The sequence below is a fragment of the Lepisma saccharinum genome, chromosome 3, assembly GCF_977018435.1.
Source record: "Lepisma saccharinum chromosome 3, izLepSacc3.1, whole genome shotgun sequence".
NCBI classification, from domain to species: Eukaryota; Metazoa; Arthropoda; class Insecta; order Zygentoma; family Lepismatidae; genus Lepisma; species Lepisma saccharinum.
The window spans coordinates 35364007-35380610 of NC_139231.1; the positions used below are offsets into that span (position 1 = coordinate 35364007).

The 16604-nt window shown below is 38.9% G+C and overlaps 1 protein-coding gene across 1 annotated transcript in view; it reads right to left on the reverse strand.

The window, feature by feature from the left end:
• The window catches only part of LOC145984974 (von Willebrand factor A domain-containing protein 8-like), a 443428-nt gene that overhangs the window by 1125 nt on the left and 425699 nt on the right, over window positions 1-16604 (reverse strand). The gene's annotated exons all lie outside the window — the stretch shown is intronic.

Sequence of the window (16604 nt, forward strand, 5' to 3'; positions counted from 1 at the left end):
TATTCTGGTCTTCTCATAATTGAACCTATGGTATATTAAGTACAAAAAATATTTTTGTTGCAAATCTTATTTTTTATTTTATTTATTATTTGGCATTTCAACACATGTATAAAGTATGTCTCTGTTGGTCAAGAACATAGAGTGACTTAAACAATGTACTAGAAATTAAGAAAAAATTGAGATTGGAACCAGACCAAAGAAATCCAGTAAACAATGGAAGCTAAAAAAAAGTTTGATTGCTTACAGGTAAGTTGCATTTTCTAGTTCTTTTGTTATAGAGGGTGGCACACAAAATAGTAGCCAGGTCAACAGCACATTAAATTGTTTTAACCTACTTGCGTGTAATTACCAAGACAATGAAATATTGCACAAAACATACATTATTTCCTCAAATATTGTATTGATAACATTAGGGAACAGCCATTTTATCCTGTCCTGATTTCGGATTTGCCACTCATTTTTCTCCATCACGTACCATTTTTGAGATACGTGCGACATCATTTTAGGTATAATATGGGTAATGTATACACCACCGAATTCCGCTTTTCTTGTAATCTGGCAACACTGCAAACTTTGCGTGCCAAATCATCATGTATACCTTCAGTCATCTCTTATGTGTTGGTATGTGAGGTTTATTGTAACCCTGTTTGCTACAATAAAGGATACTACTATATATCGTATTAAGTAAACATGCAGTTTACAGCTTTTGATTTGTGCAGTGACACAGTGGACTGTGCTGTGATAAACTATGTGGACTGAAAGAACCCGTTAGCTGTATATATCATCCTAACACATTCTGTTACATTTATGACCAATGCACTCCAAAATGGCTTGAAACAAGGGGCAATGTGACATTGTTATTTTTGTCGCACTGTAATGTGTGGCTATTCCTTGAAGAATAAAAGCATATGCATATGCTAATGTGCCCTCCACATTGAAGTCAGCACCACAAAGGGAGGGATTCCCAATTCCTAAATCACTATCACCAAAGTGGAATTGAACATTTCTCCATGAACAGGAATGTTTAGTATGGATAATAGTGCATTCTGTTGTCAGTGTTGTACGTTCGAAAGGGTCCAGCCTTTGTTGGGTGCCATTTATGACATTACTAGTCATAAGGAATATTTTGACCAACATTTGTAATGCTTGAATACTAATTAAGCTAACTTTATCCCGGTCAGTAAGGAACTGATTTCGAATAGAAGAGAATTCACAAACATAGCTAGCAATTCAACATCAAGTTCCAACAATTTCTCACGAGATGTCCTTCATATGCTCTTGGGAGCAAAGGACCTTGTATTTATTTTCAAAAGCTGTATTGTTAGTAAAACTTACCTTTCTAACAGAAAAGAAACCTTGTCTGTTTTCAGCATTGTCGTTGCGAACCAATAGTTGTTAGCCATGGTAATTAGTGAACCGCAACAATATCCAAATTTGTTAATATTTGCAGTTGGGATATTTCTGCCTAAATCTCGGTCATGGACATGTTCATATAACACATTTGTTAAATCTGGTAAAAAGTCAGTGGGTTATTTACGATTCATTTATTGTTAATTGTTGCTTGACATCAGTTCAAATCGAGAAAAAGAGAAGTATAGATAGTAGTAGTTCCTTAACACACCATCCATTGTTAAAGGTTTTGGTTTTCTTTATTGTGTGTTTGCGAGTGGACATTTTTGCAGAAGTGCCGAATGGTTGGACAGAGGAACGGAAGCGGAACAATCAAGATGGAGGAATGTGTGGGATGATGGACTCGGATTAAAAATACCAAAGGACATTGCACGAACGATGTTTATGAAGAATCATTGCAGTTAGCATCGATGTACGGAGGGGTACTATGCTAAGAAGTGATCACAAGGCTTCGAGGTTGTTGGTAAAATTACCGGGAACTCATCGTCAGGTAATAGAGATATGCTTGAAAATGAACAGACCAACAGCATGTCTTTCCTTCCTCGCTCCAGGAGCTCGTAAGTAGAACGACATTCTACTAAGTGACTTTCGTATACCGGTATCTAAACGTGTAACCAAGCGTGTGTAAGGTAGATCTACCGTAGTGATACATACGTTAAATGCTAGCATTATAGTGCTCCGTGATGAAAGCTATCATCGTTATGCATGTGCACACGACCTCGTGGTTGTAGGGTCATGGCTAACAATGCCATTTGCTAAATAATTGGCAATCTTGTAGTCGGCTGGTGCTATATGTACTGAACTGGCATGGTTATTTTCAAATAATTTTCTAAAGTCCATCCAGACATTTGAGCAAATATTGATACCGAAAAGGTTGATTCTTTCTTTCATTGACTGTCAAGTAACGTCACAGCTGTTAAAGAATAGTACATGGTAGAGATTGTGCAATTTTTCAAATCTGGATAGTGCACGCCATCTAAAAGAGTTATGTTCACATGGGTCCATTATTCTAAGTATCAGAGTTTTGTCTTTGTGAGCATGTTATTAAACATTTTGTGTATCCAAACATGTCAACGTTTAAATAATTGACATAAAGGTCACATGTGTTTCATTAAAACTGGTGGTTGTAAAGAGTAAATTTGAGCCAGTTAAGCACTGTGGCTTGTCGAGACAGATTATAAGGATAAGCTAACAAAATATATAAAGATATTTTCACAGTGAGAATTGAACATCATTCTTGTAAGATTTTCTTTTTGTTCATCTCAAATAAACAGGCATATAATTTAAACACTGGAAATCAGGAATTTATCTGTGTTTCTATCCTCCAAAATTACTTGATTCCAGCTAGTCATATCATAAATACTGTCAAGACTTTGGAGGTTGGCTGGACATCTTCAGCGGAAGGGCAGCACCTGCCCATGGGGAGGTGTAAGACCTGAGTCATTGTGTGATGAGCTGCAGACGGGAGAAGGTGATTGTGGTACAGATTAGGGATGGCCAGATCCGGATCCTAAAATTTTTCGGTTCTGGATCTGCGGATCCGGAATTTTCAGATCCGGATCTGGCACTTTCGGATCTAGATCCAGTACTTTCGGATCCAGATCCAGTACTGTCGGATCCGGATCTGGTACTTTTGGATCCGGATCCGTTTTGCCATCCCACATGCGCTTCTTTGGAAAGTAATAATGTGGTTATTGTTACCTGCTAATATACATATCTTCTTCTTCTTCTTTTGCTCTACAGCCCTTGGTGGGCTCTGGCATCCCAAACAATCTTCCTCCACCTCGTTCTATCTTGAGCTACATTTTTCCAATTGCGTATATTCATCCTTCTCAAATCTTCCTCAACTGCATCGATCCATCTTCCCCTCGGTCTTCCTTTTGGCCTTGTTCCCCACAATTTCTGATTGAATACCAGGCGTGGTAGCCTATCCTCTTCCATTCTCATCAGATGTCCTGCCCATCTTAAGCGTTGAGATTTTATATATCTCACCACATGTTCATATTGAATCAATCCTTCTAATTCCATATTATTCCTAATTCTATAGGATCCATCTTCATTCCTAACGGGGCCAAAGATCTTACGTAAAATCTTCCTTTCAAAACACATTACCTTGTTTTCTGCTTTAGATGTAAGTTTCCAAGATTCTGCACCATATGCTATAACTGGTCTAATAAGTGTCCTATACAGTCTTAATTTTGTGTTCCTAGAGAGGTTTTTTGACTTAAATAATTCTATATGTGCATAATACTGTCTATTTCCAGCCTGTATCCTTTGGTTAACAATTTCTTCTTCTTCTATGTTGTTATGTAGAAGAGCTCCAAGGTAAGTAAAAGTGGGTACTCCCTCAAAGTGATATGTACCTACATTCAAAGCCAGAGAGTTTCGTCTGGCTGGCGATCTAGACATTCTCATATATATATATCTTGTTTTAGTTTCATTAATTAATAGTCCTATTTCTCTGGATTTACTATCCATCTTTAAAAAAGTGCTTTTAAGATCTGCAAGTGTCCTTGATATTATCACAATATCGTCAGCATAAGCAAGAATCTGTGTTGTTTTGTAGAATATACTCCCCCTTTTTTGCAGTGGACTGATAATATCATGTAGTACAATAATGAAAATTAGGGTGGACAGAGCATCCCCTTGCCTCACTCCTGTTTCTATGTTAATGGTTGGTGAGACTTCTCCCTGCACCATGACTCCCGCTGTTGTATTTTCCAAGGTTACCTTTATCAATCTTATTAATTTATCTGGAAATCCTACTTTCTTGAATACTTTCATGATCCCAGCTCTGTATAAACTATCAAATGCTCGTTGATAGTCTATAAATAAAAAGTGTAGATCTATATTTTGCTCATATAATTTTTCCATAATTTGAGATATGGTGAAGATGTGATCTATGGTAGATCTATTTGGACGGAATCCACATTGATATTCCCCTAGGATTTCTTCTGCCTGCTTAGATGCTTTCATATATAGGATATTGGAGAATATTTTGTATCCAATATTTAATAGTGTTATCCCCCTGTAGTTGCCACAATTCCTTTTATCACCCTTTTTATGGATGGGGAAGATAACTCCATATTTCCAACTACATGGTATTTTCTCTTGATCCCATATCATGCAAACTAGCTCATGAACTTTCTTCCAAAGTGTTTCTCCACCCTTTTTAAATATCTCCGCAGGGAGCAAATCTTCTCCAGGTGCTTTATTATTATTTAATTTTAATATTGCACACTTTACTTCTTCAAACGATGGTCTTTGTACCTCACATTCTGTAACTTGGGTTTGGTCTTCATCTGCATTATCTGTTATATTAAATTTAGATTCATAGAGCTCCTGAAAATATTCTGACCATCTTTCCAAACATTTGGCTTGATCCGTAATAAGCTTCCCATTTTTGTCTTTACATACGTTTAACCTTGGTTGATATCCAGTACTAAGATTTCTAACAGCTTTGTACATTTGTCTTGTATTACCCTCTGTCTGATGTTCCTCTATTTTCCTTACTCGCTCCTCCATCCAATATGTCTTTTTCCTCCTACAGATTTTAGTCGCTTCCTTCCTAGCATCTTTATATGCATTCATCGATGCTCTTGTTTCTCTTTGAATCATCTTTTTCCGTAACTCATTTTTCTTCCCTATTAGTACTCTACACTCTTCATCATACCAATCTTTTCTGTTAGATCTCTTCCTTTGCCCTAATATCTCTTCTGATGTTTCAGTCAGATTTTTCTTCATATCATTCCATATTTCCTCAATGCTATTATTTTCATTCTCATCACTTAATTGGTGGTGTATTTGTTCCTGAAAAGCTCTCTTATTGCTGTCTTTCTTTAACTTTTCTATATCCCAACCAGTTCTCCTTTTTCCCTTGATTTTGCCTATATTAGACAATCGTTGCCGCAATATAGATTTGACTAGGAAGTGATCACTGTCACAATTGGCCCCTCTGCCTGTTTTAACGTCTATAACAGATGTGGCATATCTACTGTTCACCAGAACATGATCTATCTGGTTTGTGTATGTTCCGCCGGGAGCTCTCCAGGTGCCTTTATGAATATCTTTCCTGGGGAATTGGGTACTTTTTGCAAGCATTTTATTTTGTATACAGTACTGTATTAATCTCCAACCATTCTCACTGGTGACTGAATGTAAAGAATTCTTTCCTGCCACTTCTTTGACTTCAGATTCTCTTCCAATTTTTGCATTGAAGTCACCCATGACAAGTAGTATATCATGTCTACTTGTACTTTCATTTAACAAGTCCAACTCGTCATAAAATTTTTCCTTGTCCAGTTCTTCTACATATATATATATATAATATACATACATACACATATATGCAGGCACGTATCCAAGGAGGGGCTTGACCCCCCCCCCTGAAAGTTTTCGGTTTACACTAGATAAAATGAGGTTTTTTGTTTCTTGTGGTGTGAAATAAGATAATGTGACGATAATTTAAGGAGATTAATAATTATCGAGGGCAATGTTCTGTATCCTTGTTATTGTTAATAGTGCGTATCCATGGTGGAAATCAGGGGGCTCGAGGCCCCCCCCCCTTTAGGATTTTTTTCTGTTTACACTACATAAAATTAGGATTTAGGCTTCTTGAATAATGTGATGATAATTTGAGAGAAATAATTATCGAGAAGTTGGAGAATGTTCTATAACCCTGTTATTGTTACTAGCGCGTATCCAAGGTGGGAATCAGGTGCCTCGAGCCCCCCCCCCCTTCCCAAGGAAAGGAAATTTTTCAGTTTACACTAGATAAAATTAGGTTCTTGTATTCTTGAATAATGTGATTATAATTGAAGGTGATGCAATTATCGAGGCAAGACGAAGAATGTTCTATAACCCTGTTATTGTTAATAGCACGTATTCAAGGTGGGAATCAGGGGGCTCGAGGCCCCCCACCACACACACCTTCAGGAAATATTTCTGTTTACATTAGATAAAATTAGGATTTTTGCTTTTTGAATAATGTGACGATAATTTAAGGGGAGAAATACTTATCAAGGCAAGACGGAGAATGTTCTATAACCCTGTTGTTGATAATATTGCACGTAAACTTTTCTTGAGCTTTCAGTATTGTCGCAGCAAAGTTGAGCACTATGTAGAGATTTGTCAGCATTTGGAAGCTGCACAATAAAGGTAGCGCCACACGTAGGGCGATTCGTTGTAATTTTTAATCTCTGAAAGGCGCGAAAGGGAATGTTCTTGAATAAGTGGAGTCGAACTACTCGCAATATTTATAAATCGTTTATTTGTGCAACATTCTAGAATATACTGAGGATATAAATACGCATTAATTAGAACCATTCCTAAATAGAAATTCTTTGACCGAACCTTGGATCCAATGAGAAAAATGGCGTTGTCTCTGACATAATTTCCTTTTAGCGTTCAATTCAAGGACTTGTTCATGATTCATTTGATCATGTTAAAGGTGCTTTACTTCAGTCTGTAATACGAAATTATAAAAACTTCTGGTGAGTTGATTTTTTAAAATGTGTCCGACATAAAGAGTGGCGTGTCAACAATTTTCGGCAGGGAGAGGGGTTACGCATACTATTTTTGGTGGTCATTTTGTCATATTTTCCTGTTTTTGACGTTCTCTTTTTAAGGACTGTGTCAAATGGGGTTATGACCCCACCAACCCTCCCTTGGGCACGTCACTGGAGATACCTAAATGAGTAAGCATTTGATCATATTGGGAGAAGAAACATTAGATGTGTTGGGAATGGAAGGCTTTTCACTGTGCAATAATTGTTTCGCGATCCAGCTGTATTCTATAGAAGACTTATTTTGTTTCGTGCCGATATATGACAAGACTGCGGAAGCTGTGACAGACAATTTTGAACTCTTGTGAGTGCTTCGGCCTGAATATGAACAATTTGGTGGGTTTTGGCTTTTAAAAGAGCTGCAAACATGGGAGGACAAGACACATTAGTGGTGTTCAGGCTCGAATCAGAGAAATATTCGAGAACTGTCTTGCGTCAAGTTCACAACACACAGTTTGAATCTCGTGTTGTCGAGTGGATTGATTGTCCATCCCGTGCATGTGTAACAGCTTCGCAAAAACACTTGTTTACCTGGTACACAGATGTTTTGATGCCTGATGAGAAGAAATGGATGAACATACATACTAAGGTTCCGGCACACAAGGTTAATGGAAACTGAGGAGTCGAGTGGTAAAAAATGTTCCGATTTCACGTTCTGATTAAAATCACAGCCTTAAACAGTGGTGACGATTTAGGGGATAGTTGCTCCCCATTTTTTTGCCTCCATACTATAGCCTGTTTAAGCCTTGTCTACCTTGTCTAACAAGAGAAAGTAAACTTTCCTTGCACCCCCCCCCCCCCCCCCCCCGGTTTTGGAACCAAATTGCCACCACTGACCTTAAACATATAATTGTGAGGTCCTATCTATACCCCTAAAAAAAAAAATTGTGTTCAGCCCACCCCCCCCACCCCGAAAAGAATTCCTGGATACGTGCCTGCATATATGTATAGTGTGTGTGCGCGCGCGTGCGCGATTTGTAATTAATTAATACACATACAAGGGTATTATGTCTCCCCCTCCGATTTCCATGAAACTTGCCAGGTGTATAGAGGGGCCCAAAGGAAGAAATACGTGTTTTTGTGTTTCAGCTAAAAAACTGTTTTAGGAGGTAACCCCCCTCAAATGTCAAGATGAGGAGAAATTGAAGTGGGGATCTGACCCCGAAACTACGTAAATATGGCATAGGAAGAAACAGGGGGCATAGGGCCTCTCTATACACCTGCCAAATTTCATGGAAATCGGAGGGGGACACAGGGGTCAGATGATCCCCACGTCAATTTGTCCTCATCTTGACATTTGAGGCGGGTTTTGCCCCCTAACACAGTTTTTTAGCCAAAACAAAAAACACGTATTTCTTCCTTTGAGACCCTCTATACACCTGCCAAGTTTCATGGAAATCGGAGGGGACACAGGGGTCAGATCCCCACTTCAATTTCTCCTCATCTTGACATTTGAGGGGAAGTTGCCCCCTAGAACAGATTTTTACCCAAAACAAAAAAACACATATTTTTTCCTTTGCGCCCCTCTATACATCTCCCAAGTTTCATGGAAATTTCTTCCTTTGGGTCTGTTTATACACACACCTGCCAAGTTTCATGGAAATCGGAGGGGGACACGGGGGTCACATCCCCACTTCAATTTGTCCTCATCTTGACATTTGAGTGGGTTTTGCCCCCTAAAACCGTTTTTAAGCTGAAACAAAAAAAACAACATGTATTTCTTCCTTTGGGCCCCACTATAAACCTGCCAAGTTTCATGGAAATCGGAGGGGGACACGGAGGTCAAATGCCTTCTTAAATTTGTCCTCATATTGACATTTGAGGGGGGTTGCCTCCTAAAACAGTTTTTTAGCCGAAACAAAAAACACGTATTTCTTCCTTTGGGGCCGTTTATACCACACCTGCCAAGTATCATGGAAATCGGAGGGGGACACAGGGGTCAGATTCTCACTTCAATTTGTCCTCATCTTGACATTTGAGGGGGTTTTGCCCCCTAAAACATTTCTTTTTTAGCTGAAACAAAAAAATACGTATTTCGTCCATTGGGCCCCACTATACACTAGCCAAGTTTCATGGAAATCGGAGGGGGACACTTAGATAACCTCCCTTGTTAGTCTTATACTTTGTAATTATATAACACTGCATATATTATTATATTTTATTTTAATTTGTAAAACTGTAACTGTAGAAAAATTGTATAATTTTTGTATAACATTTCTGTCTTGTTATATGTGTTAAAGGTTTCATCCTGGAATGGAATGTCTCACATTTATGTGTGTTTCAATTTCCAATACATTCGAATGAATACATATTCGTTTCAATGTCATTTACAAAATCACCTCTGACAATTTATGTTAAACATGTAAGATTATTTTTGTGCACTTGTGTGTTAGCCGATGCGTAGCAAAGTATTTCGGGCCCGGATCCGGAATTTTTGGATCCGGAACTATCGGATCCGGATCCAGATCCAGAACTTTTGGATCCAGATCCAGATTCGGAACTTTCGGATCCAGATCCAGATGCGAAACTTTCGGACCCGGATCCGAAAGGATACGGATTTTTCGGATCCAGATCCGTTTGGCCATCCCTAGTACAGATCAGGATGGAATGGGGCGAGAATTAAAATCGAGTGACTGTCATAGCATTACATAAGGTGGGGAAAGAAGCAGGTGAGATTTTCAAACTTTCGCAGAAGCTTCAAATCTCAAAGAGGTTTGTGTATCGCACTATCCAGCGATACACTGAAGCTGAAACTGTGAACGACCAGACCAGGGCAGGGCAGCCTCGACCAGTACGGACGCCAGAGTTTGTGAAAGCAGTCACGGTGTGTGTGCGACTAAATCCTGTCAGGAGACAGTCAGTACTGCCTCAGGACCACAAGATGTCAAAAATGTCCATGTCTCGTGTGTTACGTTGTAACCTAGGACTGCAAGCTCACAAACGACGCACAAGTCATATCCTCAATGATGCGTTAAAGCAGCAGAGGTAGATCAAAGCAAAGTGCCTACCCACGCGATACGCAGCAAATGGGCACAGACGAATCCTTTTCACCGATGTAAAATTGTTCAATGTTGAGGAGGCATTCAATGCCCAAAACGACAGGGTATATGCGAGGAGTTCACGAGAAGCTGCTGACAAGCTCGGAGGATCCAGAGGGGCCATCATCCAGTGTCAGTTATGGTGTGGTGGGGGTTGAGCTACGAGGGCACCATTGAGCCGCATTTCTGTGAGCAAGGCATCAAAACATCGGCCAAGGTGTACCAAGAGATGGATCTTGAGGGTGTGGTCAAGGTACTCACGAACACCCTCTTTCGCAGTCAGACCTGAAGTTTTCAGCAGGATTCTGCACCAGCCCATAAGGCTAAGACGACCCAGCAGTTACTCCAGACGACTGTGCCGGACTTCATTTCCACTTCTGATTTGTCCTCTGGTAGCCCCAATTTTAACTCTCTGGACTACAAATTGTGCGCTGTTCTTCAGAGAATGGCTTGTAAGAAAATACACCCCAACATCGCCAGTTTGAATCGCTCTCTTGTGAAGACAGTGGCGGACTTCCCTGTAGATATCGTGCATAATGCAATTGATGCGTGGCCACAAAGACTAAAGGACTGTGTGCGTGCTAAAGGTGGTCATTTTGAGTAGCTATAGGTGTTGTTCTTCACATATTCGTATACCACATATTCTATGGATATTACACTATCCCTAACCATCTTGTGTCTATTTCCTGCAAACCTTGTGACAGTATTTATGATATGACTAGGTATATACTCATGCATGCTAATCTTCAACTTTATTTTCAGCAGGAAAGAGTTCCGTATGAGCAGTGGTCATGCAAAGTTTTCAATATTCCATTCTTATAAATGCATTGTAGAAATAGGGTATGTGAGAAATCGATAACATAAGGTTCACCATACCAGGGACGGCAACAGTGGTGGGCACGGGTGGGCAAGCACCCACCCAAAAATTCCTGTGCCCACCCAATCAAGTTCAATAAGTACACATACTTGGGGATATATGAATGATTAAATATTTAAGTGTATGAGGGTCACTATTTATATTTTGAGCCTAACAATGAAAAAACAGGAATTTGGCATTGAAAACTGCTTGTTTTTCGAAGTATTCTCCTTTATGGTCAATACACTTTTGCATTCGTTCGAACCATTTGTCAAAGCAGTTTTTCCAATCTTCTTGAGACACCTCCATAATATGGTTTTTGAACGCATCAACGGCGTCTTCCACCGACGAAAATCGTTGTCCACGCAATTTATTCTTGACATTCGGGAACAAGAAGAAGTCATTGGGTGCCAAATCAGGATGACCCATCAATTCGATTTTTTGCTTGTTCATAAAGTCGGTTGTTAGACAAGATGTGTGACAGCGGGCATTGTCTTGATGAAGAATGATCCGACGGCGTTTGTTTGTTTTCCGTATTTGACAGAAGACCCCTGGCAAACAAATTGTTGTGTACCATTCAGAGTTGACCGTTCTACATACCTCTAAAGGCACAGTTGCCACATGACCAGTTTTCCCGAAAAAAAGCAGGCGACCATTTGTTTCGATGTGCTTCGAGTGCGAACAAATTTTCTTGGATTGGGTTCATCTTGAAACACCCATACAGTCGACTGCTGTTTACGTTCCGGCTCATATGCATATATCCATGATTTGTCACCTGTTACAATCTTATATACGTCTTTTGAAGCACCACGATTGTATTTATTGAGCATTTGTTTGCACCAATTGACGCGAGCGTCTTTTTGAGTTTTTGTCAAATTGTGTGGGATCCAACGAGAACATACCTTTCTCACAGCTAAATGATCATGTAATATTTTATATATGCTGGTGGAACTAATGCCTATGGTTGCCTCAATCTCACAGTATGTCACATGATGATCTTGCAGTATTAGGTTTTGCACAGCATCAATGTTTTCTTGAACAACAACTGATTTTGGACGACCTTCGCGAATCTCGTCGGTGAGCGAATGGCGGCCACGATTAAATTCGTTATACCAGCGTTTCACAGTGGCAAAGGATGGGGCTTCATCGCCAAATGTGGAAGTAAGTTGATCGATGCACTCTTGTCTTGATAATCCACGTCGAAAATCGTAAAAAATCATCGCTCAAAAATGTTCACGAGTTAATTCCATTTTATTGTTGTCGCGCAATCTCAAAGGCAACATAAACAACAAAAATGATGCTATTGACAAAACATTTGAAGTATGTTATGGTCAATAATGCCAGACGATTCCGTGCAAACGTCAAATCGCACCTAACTTCAATCAGTGTTGCCAAGGCTGAAAATATAAATAGTGACCCTCGTAACCTGGTGTTCATAACATGTATATTTTACTTGTGAATATTATCTATGCAGGAAATGTTCACATATTATCAACCCATAAAAAGCCACTTTTGTCATTGTTGAAACAAAAAACTGTGATCAAATTAATACTTCCATGATTAAAGGCAGCTAGTAGGCTTAGGAGGCTCAAAATTATGCAGGGTATGATCAAGATTAAATCAGAATTGAGGGTGAACTTGAGGACTGCAGCTCCGGGCCTCCACTACGTATATATATTCCGGCCTGGCTATGGTTAAAATAATCTCCAAATAAACAAATCTAAACATCATCTTAGTGTTACTTCCTCCAGCAGCACAATAAATTATTTCGACTTTTTAATTAATATTAGAAAAATTTAATCAAGAAGACTTAGATGGGCAGGCCATGTGACACGAATGGCAGAGGAAAGAATAGTTTACAGGATTCTTGTTGGGAAACCTGATGGTAAGGGACCAGTAGGAAGGCTAAGACGAGGGGAGGGATACGTTGAGATGGACCTAAAATAAATCGGTAAGGATGGGAAAGATTGGATTGATCTTGCCCAGGACAGGGACAGATGGAAGGCTTGTGTTGCTGCAGCCATGAACCGTTGGGTTTAAGTATGCTATAGAGCAGGCATGTCCAACGCGTCGATCGCGATTGACCGGTCGATCGCGGGTCGTTTGTTGGTCGATCACAGTTATCTATTGTAATTATACGAATATACGTTATTTGAATTCAACTTCTATAATGTATAATGGCTGATTAGGTACAAATTTTTGCAAAGATTAACGATTAATAGTAGCTCACTGCCTGTTGTGACAATAAAAAGCAGATCACTACTTCATTGAAGTTGGAGATGCCTGCTATAGAGTATAATATAATTTTAATTAGCTCTGCATTGAAATTCCAGAAGTGTCCCTTTTTATTCATTACAATTTTTATATACCTGTCATCTTCAAATATCAATATGGTATACGAAATATCAACTTTATATTCGTTCTACTAATAAGAAGGAATCACAACAATCACAAAGTGAATGAATTTTAATAAATAAGTCATATATAGAAAAAGATACAGAATTATTCAGTTGCTAATGAGTGGCTTATCCTATTTAGAAATCCTCATTCCACACACAAATTTTGTCACATGAATGAGCCGAAAATGTCAACAGAATCTGTAGATGCAGCTGAAGTAAAGAAAAAAAAGTTATGTCACGAAGTATATAGAAGACGATTTTGTTAGTTTGTTTCTAATCCCACTTTCATGCTCAGATAGGCTAATTGGGACTAAAAATACAGTTTAACGTGTAGTTCAAACCAGTGTGCATTGTGCTTCCACCAGAGGAGGGGGGAGTCAAACACAGGACCTCTTCATTATAATGCGACAGCGTTATGCCATTGGGGGAAAATATACAGAAAGAACTTGCACCAAACGTGGCATTTTATCACCACAGAAGATGCGTCTATTTTAAGAGGGTGATTGCCTGAGACAAATATTTGAGACATTCGGAAAACAACATCATTGTTCATGGAATTAGCTGCCTTGATCCACTAATGAAACGCAGTGCGATTGAAATTACCACCTCAACTTTCTAAGAGGTATAAACTAATGAAACTCCATTTTTGGAAGAGTAAGTTCTGGTTGATTTGTTTTATAGTAAGTCATTTTTCTGCTAATTTTAATAATGACGACATTATAAGGTTCAATGGTGATTAGATGAAAGTAACGAAGGGGTGAAAACAAACACACGCTGACACTCAAAATACAAACCCTCATAAATTATTACTTTGACAGTGGTTCCAGGCACCAGGGACTTGTTGCCCTGAAATAATAAAGTTTCCAGGGTATGCTGCACAGGATAGAGGTTGACATTCTAGTGTGTTCGAAATGGTCATGCCATACAACCCAATGAAAAATAGATGAAGTATTACTGGTACGATGATCAACTTCGATGAATTCCTTGTGTCCTAAATCATTTTGTTACCTCAAAAAATATGTTCATGTAACCATATGTGTATTGCTTCTCCTGCATTGGTAATATGACAGTTCTTCAGAAAATGAATAGCAACTTAGCTAATAATCTCTTAAATTCTGAACAGATTTCTCAATCCTACTTGTTTATTACTAATGATGAGTGATATTTTGTTAAAAATAGCCTTTCATTAGCCTAGGGATACTTAATGGACAATGAACAAATAATTCGTTTTCCGTGTGTGTTTTAAATCATTCCTAATAAGACGTTCATTTTAATCCAAATATTCAGTGGTGGCGTTTAGGAGGAGCGTGTATTACTATTGTCTTAGAATGTTTCAGAAATTCTGGTGTGGAGACTGAGATTTAATTTTTTGGAGGAGGCAATATCCAGTGTTCAATATCAACAGTAAGTCTAAAATTGGCATGGACATTTTTGTGGTAGGATTGAGTATTAAATTTAAAGGGGGAGATAGGAAGCTCTTGATAAAGTGTTAAATCTTAGATTGTCAAGAAATTTCTGTAGTGGGGAGAGAGTTCGAACATTAAATTTTGGAGACTGTATTTAGCGATATGGTATCCACACGTTTTCGACCCCGAACGTGCCAAAACAGAAGTTGGAAAATACTAAATATCCCGGGATCCTAAGAAAGTATTGGCACCCCGTTAAATTAATATTCTTGAAAGCGTGCAAAAAATGGATATAAAAATGTTCTTGCTTGCTTCGCTCGCAATAATGTGTTTGTTACAACAATGCATGTTTGACGCTTTACTGAGGTGGATGTGAATTTTTATGTTATAGCTGTATTACAAGACATGAGCGATATTCTCCATATTCATGAGTAACATCACTTCTTAAAATATAGTGCTTAGTGTTGGTATACTGCTTATTTTAAAGCAGGTGCATCATTTGTAACAAAAAGCTAAGGAAAAAGTTACTTTCGGTGTAGGGATTACGATATAGTTTCAGGGCGAAAATGATATGATTGGGGGGGGGGGAATGACTTGGACATGATTTTTGTGGGGATGCGCCATTGGCCTTGGGGGAGATGGGTACCGCTGCCTATATCGTCCTTGCCCCTCAAATGTTGGTACCCAATCGCTGCTACTACAAACATTCAGATAGATTAGTCAGTTGTACAAACCTTGTAAGCTAAGAAAAGTAACCCCCAAGGAGTAAGAAAACTCTTTCAGTCAAAAACTTATACGATGAAAATACTATGCTCAGGAACATGCATTTAAATTACGAGAAACTTCACGATTGTCTACCATCGCACTTTCTATCATTGTCGCCGAATACATAAAATCAAGTATGTGCCTTGTATTTGCAACACAAGCTTAAACCTAATTCACATTTATTTCACTGTATTAACATGCATGAAAGAATGTGATTTGAATGTATGACTGCGCATGTGTAAACACTTCCTTGAAATAATTGTGTCCATCAGAGACAAAACGATAGGAAATGGAACAAGATGCAAGAATACATTAGAAAAGAATAAAGATGAAAACAAGGAAAGGGAAAAGAAGTAAGAGAGAGGGGGATACATATGTCTTACGTACACATACATGGTCTTACATTTATACTGCCCACCCTAATCTATCGCTATGGAGCTTCTGCCCACCCGGTCGAAAATTTCTGGCGCCGCCCCTGCAACATACTCACATTTCTAAGCAACAATATACAGGGTTATGCAAATCTCTTTCGAATGTAATACAACTAGGTCCTGTTGATTTGGTCACATGTGCGAGGTTTGTTTATAAGTTGGGGATTATATTGGATAATCCTGATTGCATGCCTTACCAGGGGTTCATGGTGACTGTTCAATTAGCATGAAGCTAATTATAGCTGGCATACGTTTGCGTGTCTGGGGTACTCTGAACATTTGGAATTAGTGTCGCAAGAAACATAGGGGAATCAAGTAACAAAATACCTAAATGTTTGGCAGTGATTTTTTTTTAATCGAGGCTGGCACGGAATGGTTCGCTAGGACAAGCACAGTGCTGCGTAGCCATGCGCTACTTGACGGAGGTGTCTGAAATACCGTGATGTGAAATGTTCGAGTTGGGATTTTAGGTGATTGGATCTTGGTAGTGAGGGTATATGAGGACACAATAGGGGCGGGGGAAGCCTCGCTAACCTAGTCTCGTCATACTGCATATCTCGGAAATGTGATGTGATACACAAATTTTGAGACTTTCTCTGAATATATCACACTGAAATTAGTAAATAACACTTTTTTTCATCCAGGATACAGAAAAAAAGTTGAAATTTGTTCCCTGGTGCCTGTTTGTACTAACAAGTTATTTGTAATTTTATTCCACCTGAGGGGGAAAATATG